Source organism: Dendropsophus ebraccatus, chromosome 10 (genome assembly GCF_027789765.1).
Source record: "Dendropsophus ebraccatus isolate aDenEbr1 chromosome 10, aDenEbr1.pat, whole genome shotgun sequence".
Taxonomy (NCBI): domain Eukaryota; kingdom Metazoa; phylum Chordata; class Amphibia; order Anura; family Hylidae; genus Dendropsophus; species Dendropsophus ebraccatus.
In genome coordinates, this window is record NC_091463.1 from 62284414 (window position 1) to 62297915 (window position 13502).

At 38.5% G+C, this 13502-nt stretch overlaps 1 protein-coding gene and 1 pseudogene across 1 annotated transcript in view; both read right to left on the reverse strand.

The window, feature by feature from the left end:
• Positions 1-13502, reverse strand: part of AFF2 (ALF transcription elongation factor 2) — a 441996-nt gene that overhangs the window by 249639 nt on the left and 178855 nt on the right. The window lies entirely within an intron of this gene.
• LOC138766686 (U2 spliceosomal RNA) lies at positions 1018-1222 on the reverse strand (annotated as a pseudogene).

A 13502-nucleotide genomic window follows, 5' to 3' on the forward strand; every position in this document is an offset into this window, starting at 1 on the left:
GATTGGAATCACTGTGAAATATTGAATTAGATGGTGCCTCCCACTGTTATACTGGGATTCATTGGGTCCATCAGAGGAACGGTTCTAAGGTTCCACCCTCCATATGTATGGAACAAGTGTACACCTATTTGGAGTTGCGTTGTTAATGTTTTTATTTGTATAGGCACACTGATTCCTCAGTACTTTACATAGTTTCGCCAATTATTGCTCCCTGTCCCCAATAGGGCTCACAATCTAAATCCACCTATCTGTATGTTTTGGGTGTGGGAGGAAATCGAAGTACCAGGAGGAAACTCACGCAAACACATAGAGAACATACAAACTCTTTGCAGATGTTGCCCTTGGTGGGATTTGAACCCAGGACCCCAGGGCTGGCCACCCATCAGTGCAATGACTGCTGTTGGTACATTATTCTAGTTTGTACAGCTGTATGTGGATGGATACCTGGCCTTGGTTTTTCCCTTGTCATTACACTAACTTATAGAGCCACTTAATATGGTGGTTTTGGTGGTTTCCCTACAGGAGCCACACCTTGGCTAGGCCCTTCCCGAAAGAATATCTGGCTAGTCCTGTGTTTCAAGACTCTTAAATGAGGCTCCACGGGCTCTTTTTTTGCATATTCATGTTTCCCAGGGAGCAATGCATCTAGGATTTCACTGCATTGAGCGCTTTAACCACCAGTGTTATCTTTGGCTGGTCTCCCTTAGATCAGTGATCTGTTTCTCTTATGATCATTATTTTGACGTCCGTGCAGAGGTTCGTTATTTTATACATTGTGTTCATTGACGTCATCCCATTAACTTCAATGGATTGCATTGAAGTCAACTAAATCACGGCAATGTCTTTTTAAAATGACACCTTTTCTCTCTTTTTTTGACATGTGAACACATCCTAAGGGTCAAATAAGAGGTTTGTGAATCTTTCAAAAAGAGCATTTATGTTAAATGACTTCAAACTGGAATCACATTTGTTTAATATTGTTTCAGAACCTGAGTAGTACACTAGAGGGTCCTTTTTTTTTTGTGCACTAAGCCTGGAAGAACTGCAATACCAGGTCAATGCCTGGAGAGAACAGAGAAAGCTCTTTTTCCATCTCTCTTTTCTAAAAATTGATTATATGGTCCAAATTAATTTTATATGATCCCTGGATAGGGGACATATCAGTTATTAAACTGACAAGAACAGATACTACACTTGATACTACAAAAGGCCAAGAAGCTATCTACAGCAGCGCTTCTCAAACTTTTTCTACTGGAGCCTCACCCAACAAACAAAATGATGCCTGGGCCTCACCAGACTGACCGAGAAGATGCTAGGGCCTCACCCTCTGTGGTGGATGTCCATGCAAATATAAAAACTATGTTTTAAAACTTTGCTGTAAAGGTAATGGCAGGCCTCCTACATGTGGCATTTGACACAGATGAAACGTAATTATGGAAAAAACCTGTCCTAATCGCATCAGTAAATATGCCTGATTGTTTTTCGGACACTGTGTTTTCTTTAAGGAAAAACCATACAAATTAAACCTGGTCATAAAGTACTCACTGTGATAAGCAACCTCAACGAAATTCACATTAGGCAAAAAAAAACTAAACAAAAAACCTTAAACACCATATTATAGTCATTGAGTTTAGCTTTTGTTTCCCTTAATGTCAGTGTTAATGTTACATTTGATTGTACACTATTATAATTCTAGGATTTTACTATTGTATGCTTTTGCTTTGGAAATCATGTTTTTTATTAGCCCAAAATGAGTGTGATTGATTTAAGCTGCTGTTTTAAGCTGCTTGAAAGTGAATTAGCATTCAGGGTCATTTGGATCATTGACAACTAATTTGTCCAAGTTACATTGCAGTTTTATGATGTAGGCTACTGGCAACTAAGTGCTTATCAACTAAACTCATTTTGCTTCTAGCTCGGAGATCTCAGCCAGCTCCCTGAAGGTAGTTTGGCCCAGTCCACACACAGCTGCTCAAAGGTTTCATTTATAATACCATTTGTCTCCTGATTTACTGCTATTGTTCAAAAACATCCAAAATGAGTTAAATGTTTGGTTTCAAGTAGCAGTCACAACAGCTTCATCAGAATGTCTGGGGTATCATAAAAAAAAAATTGAAAAAAAAAAAAAGTAGTTCAGAAATGCGGTCAATGATTAGCATTTAGGAAGCAGTGGTCAACAAATTTGAATCCACGAGAAAATGAACAGATTTGCATTTCATGCTTCAAAAATGATAATGACTGCACTGTTCTGAATATCCGATTATGAAATCAGGTAATAAAAAGTTCTACTTTGTTTCCTTCACATATTCCAAGTCATTAAAAAGAACATTTCTGGTTGCTGTGATATATGATACTTTATTTAACCTTTTCTGGACAAAATTGAGTTTTCTGGAAGAGCTTTTGAACTTTTGCAATTATAATTAGCTTATATTTAGAGATGGGTGAACTTACAAGGAAAAGTCCGGCGAAATTTTTTATTAAAGTATTGTATTGCCCCCCAAAAGTTATACAAATCCCCAATATACACTTATTACAGGAAATGTACCTAAAGGGCTTTTTTCCCTGAACTTACTACTGCATCAAGTCTTCACTTCCTGGATAAAATGGTGATGTCACGACCCGACTCCCAGAGCTGTGCGGGCTGTGGCTGCTGGAGAGGATGATGTCATGGGGACACTGAGGGACACAGGGCACTGGAGGGACACTGAGCATCCCTCTGCCTTCATCCTCTTCAGCAGCCACAGCCTGCACAGCTCTGGGAGTCAGGTTGTGACATCACCATTTTATCCAGGAAGTGAAGCCCTGATGCAGTAGTAAGTGCAGGGAAAAAAACACTTTATGTGCATTTCCAGTAATAAGTGTATATTGGTGATTTTTATAACTTTAAGTTTGGGTTTGTGTTAGCCCAATCACTTGGCATTTGAATCCTGCCACCTGGAGAATATTGAGGCAGCCCTTGGGCTGCATGGAAAAAGTGGATAAAACTATAGGTTGTATCCATGCTTTCCAAGCAGTCCTCGAGCTACTTCGATCTTCTCCAGGCAGTGAGATTCAAATGCCCAGCAATCAGGTGTGCGCGAATCCAAACCCAAACTTACTGTAGGTTCTCTCATTTCTACAAAGCTATAGTAGGCTTAAATGGGTCAACTTTGTTGCATATATGGACGTCAAATATGCATCTGTAACATACTTTTTTTTTGTTTAATTTTTAAACTTTCTGAAGCTTATAAAATAATATGCTAAAACAGTGTATATGTAAGCTAAATACAAGGTTAATTTGTTAGAGAACATATGATTTTAGAAAACATGTTAATGTTAAATGTTACTTTTTTTTTTACTTAAAAATAACCAATCACTATTATAGCTGCTAAAGCGTTGTCATACCATACTTCGTGTACCATCCTCCTAGGGGGTATATCCGAGAAAACACTCGGCATGTGCTGCAGGGGGTGTAGCCGAAACTAGTCATCTGAACAGTGTCAGGGCCAGTAATGAATGCTCCGTAATGAATATTGAGGCTTCTATTGATTATTAGAAGCCTCTTTGCCTGGCAATCATTCCTGCAGAGCACGCTAGTTCAGATGACTAGTTCTGGCCTCACCCCCTGCAGCCCGCAAAGGATTGAAACAGTAGTTTCAGGGATATACCCCCTAGGAGGATGGCACACCAAGTGTGGTATGTTCGGGCATCTGTATCAGGAACTACTATCAGCAATATATGCATTTTAATAATGATTGGTTCCCTTTAAGGAGAAGGCATAGATAGCGGTGGGATCAGATACACAGCCTACATAAACAGTATATATATATTTTTGTGAGGAAGTATACTTTCAGGCAATTTGACTGAAAAAAGTGTGATGGAATGCTGTGCCAGATGGCATGGCCTTTGCATTCACCCAACTATAAACCAATTAAGATGGTTTGACATGAGTTGAACTACAGAGTGAAGAAAAAGCAGCCAACAGGTATTCAGCACCTCCGGGAACTATTGGAAAACCATTATACAGTAGGTGAGTACCTCATAAAATAAATATATGAATAGAAAGAGAGAGAGAAAGAAAGAAAGAAAGAAAGAAATTAAAAATGGAGCATTGGTGTCGGTGGTGCCAATGACAGATTAGGCCTTGGCTATAACCACAGCAAACAGCACCTCAGTTGTGTTTCAGGTCACATGTTCATAGCTCTTGGATGGGCCGTTATCAGTGTTGATTGCATTAAAGATGTATATTAGAGGCTTTTTTCAACAACCAACAGAGCCTGATAATTAAAATGAATTACAATGGTTTTCCAAGGATAAGAAAACCAACAAACAATGATTCTAAGTGAGCAATCGGTCATCCTAAGTAGTGAACAGAGATTTCTTTAACTATGTAAATTTTCTACACAACGACTAAAAGTGGGGGATGTAATTATCCAGACACTGTAATGTATTGGCCTACATTACCCTGTTTACAAGAGACAAAGCCTGTAAACTCTAATAAATGTGTTACATGTGACGCTCCCCTCTTTTCACCACTGAACCTTTTCTAGTTGACAGAAAGGGGCAACAATATTATATTATATTATATATAATGTATTATTTTACAATTGTAGTGGAAAGACTTAACATTTCCATAGTCCATATTCTGCATCCTATTACATTAATAGACAATACATGTAAATTACAATACTATTAGAAATGAGCAAATGTACTGAAAGTTCGGGTTCCCACAAACCTGAAAAATGAGCATTTGAATACCACTGCCTGAAGTAGGTGGATGCTGCCTGAGGACTACAGCCCATGCCGGTATCCATGTTTTTCAGGCGGTCCTTTGGCTGCATCCTCCAGGCAGCGGGATTCAAATGCCGATCGCTCAGGTTTGTGTGAACTCAAAGTTAAGAGGTGTTCACTCATCTCTAAATGTTATATTAGCATGTGTACATTGGTTTTGTGGCTTTGTTATGCTATGGAAAAAAATTAGGATTGTGTTACAGTAAAACACAAGTTGCTAGTAAATAATAATGCCTGTGACTACATTACTGATTATTGAACAAGTGTTATGGTAAGAAAGGGCTATGATACTTCTTGTAACAATACTAAAATTAAGGTATTTAGGTGATTTTGTTTTTAGTTTAAAATGAACTGGTATTAAAAAGTTATATAGATTTGTAATTTACTTCTATTTAAAAATCTTCTGTTTTACGGTACTTATCAGCTGCAGTATGCCCTACAGGAAGTCGTGTTTTCTTTTCAGTCTGACACAGTGCTCTCTGCTGCCACCTCTGCCCATGACAGAAACTGCCCAAAGCAGTTGGCAGATCCCATAGAAAAACATTTCTTACTTTGGACAGTTCCTGTCCCAGACAGAGGAGGAAGCAGAGTGCACTGTGTCAGACTAGAAATAATACACTGCTTCATGCAGGACATACAGCAGCTGATAAGTACTGGAGTACTGGAATACTGGAGATTTTTAGAGTTAAATTATTACAAATCTACAAAACTTTCTGACTCCAGTTAATCAAAAGAAACAGATTTTTACTAGAGTACCCCTTTAAACTGTAGATTAAAAGTCTACTAGCTTGATTACTTAGAAGAGTCTACAGTATCTATAAACAGTGGTTAGTGTGGATGCACAATGTCTTCTATTAGGGTGGGTTCACACTATGGAATTCTAGCGGATAAACTCAGAGGAATTCCGTCGGCTGTCCGCACACACGGCCGCGTGCCTTTCCGCTGGCTCCATAGACACCATTCTATGGGCCGGCGTATTCCGCTATCCGCAGAAAGAAGTGAAATGTCACTTCTTTCGGCGGATAGCGGAATACGCCGGCCCATAGAATGGTGTCTATGGAGCCAGCGGAAAGGCGCGCGGACAGCCGACGGAATTCCGCTGAGTTTATCCGTGAGAATTCTGTAGTGTGAACCCACCCTTATGGAACAAAGCTAGGTGAATGCTAGGCTTGGGGATTAAAGGATGGGGCTATGGTCTGGAGCTGTGAATTTGTTGAGGAGGGGGCATGAATTAGGACTGGGGAATGAATATGAGGCTAAGGGGGCATGGATCAGGCCCAAGATACCATGAATATAAGACAGAGGGGCATGAATCAAGCTTAGGGTGGGTGAGTAAGAAGCAAAGGGAGCATACATAATGTTTGGGGGCATATGAGGCAGAGGGGCCATGGATAAGGCCTGGGGGGGAGGCTATGAGGCTAAGGGTGAATCAGACTCACATTCCTCAGTACTCAAGGCTACACAATTTTTATACTAACTCCAGGCCCTCTTTAACATGATTACAAAAAGGAAATATTTTAACTATAATGATTTAATACAGAATTTTCATTGTCTATGCGTTTTTTTTCCCAATGTTTTTTTATTTAAAACATTACATTTTATACCATCTTCAAAGTAATAAAGTAGGTTGTAGGCAACAGATCTTTTATACACAGTATTCTACACCGTTGACAAGTCTTACTGCATAATGTAAAAAATACAATACAATACCATGTTAAATCTCTCACCTCTTACACCCCCTACAAAATCTCAAATAAAATCTCCAAGCTAACAAAAATAAGATTTCCCTTTCAAAATGTAGATTTACCTTGTAAACCTATTGAAATATATTAGACATCCCCCGCAGCCCAAGCTGTGTAGTGTTGGATTGTAGGTAAAAAAAAAAAAACAGAACTTGAAAATCACCTCATATTACTAAATTTCTATTTAAGTAATTTCCTTCACCCAAGATTAATATATACTTTAGGCATGTTTGTTAGAGGCCCTGGCTGTTCAAAGTGGCCCAACAAAATTTTAGATTAGATTTCTTGCTAATTTACTATAAAAACTGGGTGGTTCATTCATATACCAAGTGAGTGTGTACATAAACTTGTAACTTCCTTGGCGGGAGTGAACTGAAATGAAGAGACTATCAAAACAAGTTTTTAAATGAGTGAAAAGCATAAAGCCTGGCATAGTTCTGTTTGTCAGGTTAAGCAGCAGGCCCAGCTGGAAAACTATTTTACTCTTTTTTTTCTTTTTCATAACCACAAATCAAGCGTCTTGGACTCCCAGCTGGAAAGCCTTTACTGGCAGTAATTGGCACCAGCTGCAGCCAAAAGACCTCTGCTTGGCACTTGTGCATTTCATCTTAACACTCAAGACATTGATCATTGTGCCCAAATTCAGTCAGCTGACACTGAAGGATGAACCTGCATTGATTTGCTTGTATGTACTTGTCTGAACTACACCAGCACCAAGTGTTCCTGCTTTTTATCCTTCAACTTAGAAAGAGCTCTACAAGCAGTTACCTTCTCGATGCTGTTTAAGTTCTTATAAATAAGGATATAAATTTTTCGGGAGGAAGGAGTGCTCTTGACTATTCGACAGATGTAGTATTTCTTTTATTTTTGAACAAATTTTATCAACTTAAGTGAATAAGTGAACGGAAGATACTGTATAATATTATAGGAGTGATACCTATATTTGTTACTCAAAAGAATAAAATATATTTGCAAGTATTCTAAGGCAAGTTTACAAAATTCTAGGTACCGAACTGGTAAATTTTTTCATGGTTGCTAATTCTGTTTGATAAATCTGGCACAGTTTAGGACTTTTAGGTCCAGATTTATTAAACTGTGTACCTCATACAGCTAAAATAAGGCTCCCCTCCTCGAGGCTGTGCTGTCCTGCTCTGTGGTGATTCTGCCCGTAACATGGCCAGCATGTAGTAGCATGTGACCATGTCCTCCTCTCTCTCTGTGTCCTCATTAGACATATACAGTGGTGGAAACTGAGAATGGGGCATGGTCACATGCTCTTCCATGCTGGCCATGTTATGGACAGAAACCACAGAGTTGGACAGCACAGCATGGGGGAGGGGAGTCTGATTTTAGTTATATGGGGTACACAGAGGGGTGCTGTCAGTAAGTGCAATAATTAGACTTACAAATAATGTACACTAAACAATTTTACTAGAAATAATAACCTTATGAGATAAAGCAAATTTGGCAAATCAAGATTCATTGTGAATCGTGCTGTCAATTCACTTTGTTCTACAAAGTGAATTCCCACTGATTTCTTAAGGAAATTCGCCAAAAACAAAAATAATAATAATAATAATGGCAGTTGCACATTCTGTCTGAGGCGCCACTGCGCGGGAGAAAGGGATTAATCATAATCCCTAGTGCACATTCAATCAGCTGCAGGCCCCTTTGCGATGTCAGCCCCCCCCCCTCACCCTCTATATAAGGCGGTTCGGTAACGGAGGTGGCCAGTCAGCTGTGTGTGGAGGGAAGAGCAGGATGGCAGCCAGCAGTTGGAGCAGAGCAGGGAGAGACTAACAGGGTGATATAGAGACAGAGAGGAGAGGACAGGATAGGAGGGGCAATTGTTTCAGCACCTCCCCCTCTATATAAGGGGGTTCATTAGTTGAGAGAGGGGGGTTTAGATAGTTATATAATCTAGGTTAAAAAGTTTCACTCCTACGACTTTCCAGCTCAGCAATGTGTAAACTTGCAGCCTTGGGCTATGTTCACAAAAATAAGGTTTGTATTAATCACGGCTGTTGTTCCCAATTTACAACAACGGCCGTGATTAATACAAAACTTATGTTGTACTGCAGTCAGAGGAAATCACAGCTGGAGTGTATACACATTGAATAGCGGCCGCACAAGCCTGTCAGGTCACACAATGGATAGTGCGGCTCAGCCATCCCAATTCAACAAAAATAAAATTTATCACTGACACCGGCCGTTCTGTGACACAACCAGGTCACATAAAGGCCGATGCCTTACATAGTGTGAACCCGGCATTATACTGTATCTATAATTTCCTCAAAGTTTTATACATAGCCTTGTAATAACATTTAATTTCTTTCAAGCCATACAACCTGATCTTCTTATGAGTGTGTTAATTCTCCCGGCCTTCATTTTGCAAGCATTATGATGTAGTTATATATGGTGTGTATGTGTCTAATGACAAATGCCAGATATTTTTCTTTCATAAAGCCATGAAGGGAGAATGTTTGAGCATGATGTATCCATCATTCCTTAAAACTATTATAAAACCTTGAACAAATATCAGTAATGTTTCCAATAACTTGGTAAATGTGTTCTCGCAGAATGGCTACTAATGGCCTAAGGAAATGTAACCTGAGAAGCGGTCAAGTTTCTTTTAAATAAATCATAGATTCCACATGTAAGGAACCTGTGCCTGGAAAAGTCATTAGATTTTCTTCTGTTTGTTTTTTTTATCCCACATAGTTGGTCAATAAAAATAATCAAATTAAATAAAACATAATATTCTCAGTACATACAGTAAAGTTGGCTGACACGTGCTAACAATTTAGATACTGTCTCCAAAAATTCTGTTCTTTGTTTAGGTCTTCGGGTTTCTGTAATATTGTCTGTCATTCTTGTTCTTGGTCATTCTATTTTGCTTTTCTTTTTAGCTTTTACAGCTAATAGCTTCACACTATAGGATGTTTAATAGGAGTGTATTGGTAAATGTCTGTAAGGCTATGTTCACACAACGTTCTAAAAAGGAAAAAGGCGTCCGCTTTTTGCATTTAAAAAGACGTCCATTATTGCATCATTTTAATATGCTTGACTAAAATGCATTGAAGTCTATGGAATAACGGACGTCTTTTTCACACATTGTATTTAATGCGTCTGCCGCAAAAGACGTCCGTTATTCAATACAATGTGTGAAAAAGACGTCCGTTATTCCGTAGACTTCAATGCATTTTAGTCAAGCATAATAAAATGATAACGGATATCTTTTTAAACACAAAAAGCGGGCGACTTTTTCCTTTTTAGGACGTTGTGTGAACATAGCCTAAAGCTGATGCAAAATGAAGGCATATAACAGATATGATTTCATCTTTATTTCACTCTTCTGGGCAGAAAATTCAATGACACTTTAAGGAAACGTTTACTAACCATAAAAAAAGGCAAAATTTGGCCGTAATTTTCAGGATAAAATACGGTCATGTTTTCAATATAGTACATTGAACTCAATGGGAAATTGGCTGGAAGTGCATACACTGTATAGAATAACGGGCATAATTGCTTATGATCATTCAAATAATGAAGATGCTCTTTAATTACCACCTGCTTTTGCACAAGTGATGTGGTTGCCCCCTCCCCTTAGGGTACTATTACATGGAACGATAATCGGCCAAATAATAAATACAACGATCAGCCGATGACAACGATCATCAGCTGATCATTGATATAGGTTAGAACCTATAATTGTCGGGCGTCGACCGCTGACAGGCCACTCTGAAGCTAGAGCGTGGGACCTGGGGAGAAGCGGACTGCAGGAGTAGCCCTGGAGCGTGGATAGGTAAAGTATATATCGGTAACAATGTCCTTGCAGCCCTTGTTAAACGATTATTGGGCCGTGTAATAGGCCCAGTAATGAGCACCGATCTAGCAGATCGGCGCCCGTTTACAGTTGTTATCGGGCCCCTATCAGGCCCCTGTAATACCACCCTTACTCTATGTGTGATTCTTTGTACAATCCACAAGCTTAGTTGTTGCACATGAAATATATATATCAGTATAAAACTTGTCTGAGTCTTCTTTCTGCTCTAAAATCACTTCTTTTCATTGTTGAATAGTGTCACCTAAGCGGCGCTTTGGGTCAAAGAAGAACTGAGGTCAGTTCTAATGACTGAGTTTTTATATTTTTAAGATAAAAAAGCTAATTTCTCTCAAATGTTTTTGCACTTTAGAGTGAACCATACACCAATATTATAAGGTTAGAGTTTCATGTTGTCCATTGTTAGGGCAAAATTTAAATTAAAAGTTTCCTTCCTGATTAATCCTTACAACTACCACATTTAGGCTATGTTCACACAGTGTATTTTTTAAGATAGGAATGACAGTTGTTGGCGATTAAAACAACGGCCGTTCTGGTCTTAAAATAATGGACTGTACAGCAGCCATTGTTCACAATGCTGTATTGAACTGCGACTGTTGTTCTGTACAGCTGTGTCAATTATTTCTGGCCACTAGGTTGTGAACAATGGCCCGCAACCCAAATAAAATAAAATGATGTTCCTATGGCCGCTATGGCAGTATCAGCTGCAGGAACATGTACGGCAAACAACCACCATGTCAACCAATGGCTGTTGTTTTTACAAAATGGGATTATAGCCTCAAAATGTAAATATAATATCTCTTGCTAGTATAGACTTACAAAAAAACCTTTTGCTAGGTTACAAAATACCATTGTTCAGACATCAATGATTGTATTGAAATTTTATCTATGGCTCTATTACATCCATCGTGGACCCCAACACATCCTCTAATAAAAAGAAATATCATATTTATTTATTAATTTTTGTCTTTGTTGACCTGTTTACCTCCAATGTGACCTTGGCAAAGTTTTGACATTAGATGTCAAGTCCGGCATGTTAAGGTTACGTATTGTTGATAAATATCACAAAAGCATTTAAAAAAAAAAATCATTTTTAAGTCTTCATTTTTTTTTAAAAAAAACTTTAACTGTACTAGCATTTCCAGTTTGACAAATATTTGTACACATAATATTGGCTTTCTGTCGCTATCAAAGAGATTGGTCTCTGGGGAACAGTATGAAGATCATTAAAGAACCCGTATTAAGAGGGCACTGAGGCTTTGTTCATATAATCACAAAGTTTCATTGCTGACCTTTTTAATAAAACCTGGAACCTATGAAAAAAAGAAGAAGTTGTCCTTTGTGTATTATATGCACTTTTCTGGCCTGTCTCATTTATTCATCTTACTGACAGCCTTCACTACAAACATTATTAAAACATTGTTTCCACACATTAACTTCTGACGTTTATTTCAAGTTTAAAAGCAATATGTCCCCATAGCCTGTGAGGCAAAATACCACATACTAAGGGAAAATGGTAAAATTACTATACAGTAAAATTCCTATAAAGGTCCTGAACTTCAATTGTTGAATTTTAAAATCAAATTTGGCTAATAATCCCCAGTCATGTAAGGCATTTAAAAGGGGCCAAACATGGACTTGTAGGTATACTACCTCTAGAAGGTGGCACTAGAGAACAAGTTCTCTTTCTTCTGAAAGAATTTTTTTTAAATTGAGCACTGCCTTATCTAAAAGACTCTACACTCTTTTGCACTCTCCTTAAAGGAGAAGTCCGGTGAAAATTTTCACTAAAATAATGTATTGCCCCCAAAAGTTATACAGTTTACCAACATACACTTATTACGGAAAATGCACATAAATCCTTTTTCCCTGCACTTACTACTGCATCAAGGCTTCACTTCCTGGATAAAATGGTGATGTCACGACCCGACTCCCAGAGCTGTGCGGGCTGTGGCTGCTGGAGAGGATGATGGCAGGGGGATGCTTAGTGTCCCTCCAGTGCCCTGTGTCCCTCAGTGTCTCTCTGCCATCATCCTCTCCAGCAGCCACAGCCCGCACAGCTCTGGGAGTCTGGTAGTGACATCGCCATGTTATCCAGGAAGTGAAGCCTTGATGCAGTAGTAAGTGCAGGGAAAAAAACACTTTATAAGCATTATGGCTGGGATTGCAGCCCAGTTCCGTTGGGGGGGGGGGGGGGGACTAATTTAAACACAAATAGCAAGACCATGCCTATATATGGTGGACAATGAGTGTGGGATATTGCCTACCAAACTGCAAAATGAATTGGTCATTGACCAACGTTTGTGTTTTTTCCCCAAAAAAGCCAAAATATTGAAATGCATTTCTAAAAAATAGTGTTGCCAATTAGATATTAATCTTATATAATATTAGATATTAATGATTGCCAACAATGACTAAAAACTAGTGGTTTTATCCATAGAGAGGTGCTGTAAGGACACGAAAAATACAGACACCATTAGAGTCTAGGAGACAGCACAACTATTGAAATATAGGAATATGACAGCGACATTCATTTCTGAAGAGCTGAACAATTACAGAGTGCTACATCACTTAAGGGTGAGATAAAACACCTGCCAAAAACTAGAGGGACACTTTTTTTTAACAATACAAAAGAAACTTAAGTACATGGTTAAAATCGAAGACATACAATTATGATTTAGAACATCTGAAAATGGAACATACATTTAAAGGTATTTTGGAGGAAAGAAAAATTATACCAGTTTTATAAAAAATTTATCTCAAAGTTACATTTATAATTTTAATAGTTTAATATGGTTTAAACCCTAGTTTATTAATACCCTACTTTATTAATGTATCTGGTACTTATCCCAAGAAAAAAAATGAAGCTCTGAGGTAATACCAGCAGTAGTCTAACACTGCCTATGGGATAACAGTCCCTTTCTAGTATTACTTTTACCCATATAGCTTATTGCTTTAATTCTGGGCAGTTCCAATCTCTTCACTTTCATGGACAGACAACATTGTAATGACCAGGAAGGAGCTATATTTCCCAGGACTGGCCCCTAGTTAATTTCCCAGGTCTTGCAGTCTGGCTTCTGGTAACTTATCTCATTTCTACACTTCTACTGTTACCCTCCACTGATCAGTATGGAAAATAGTCCATC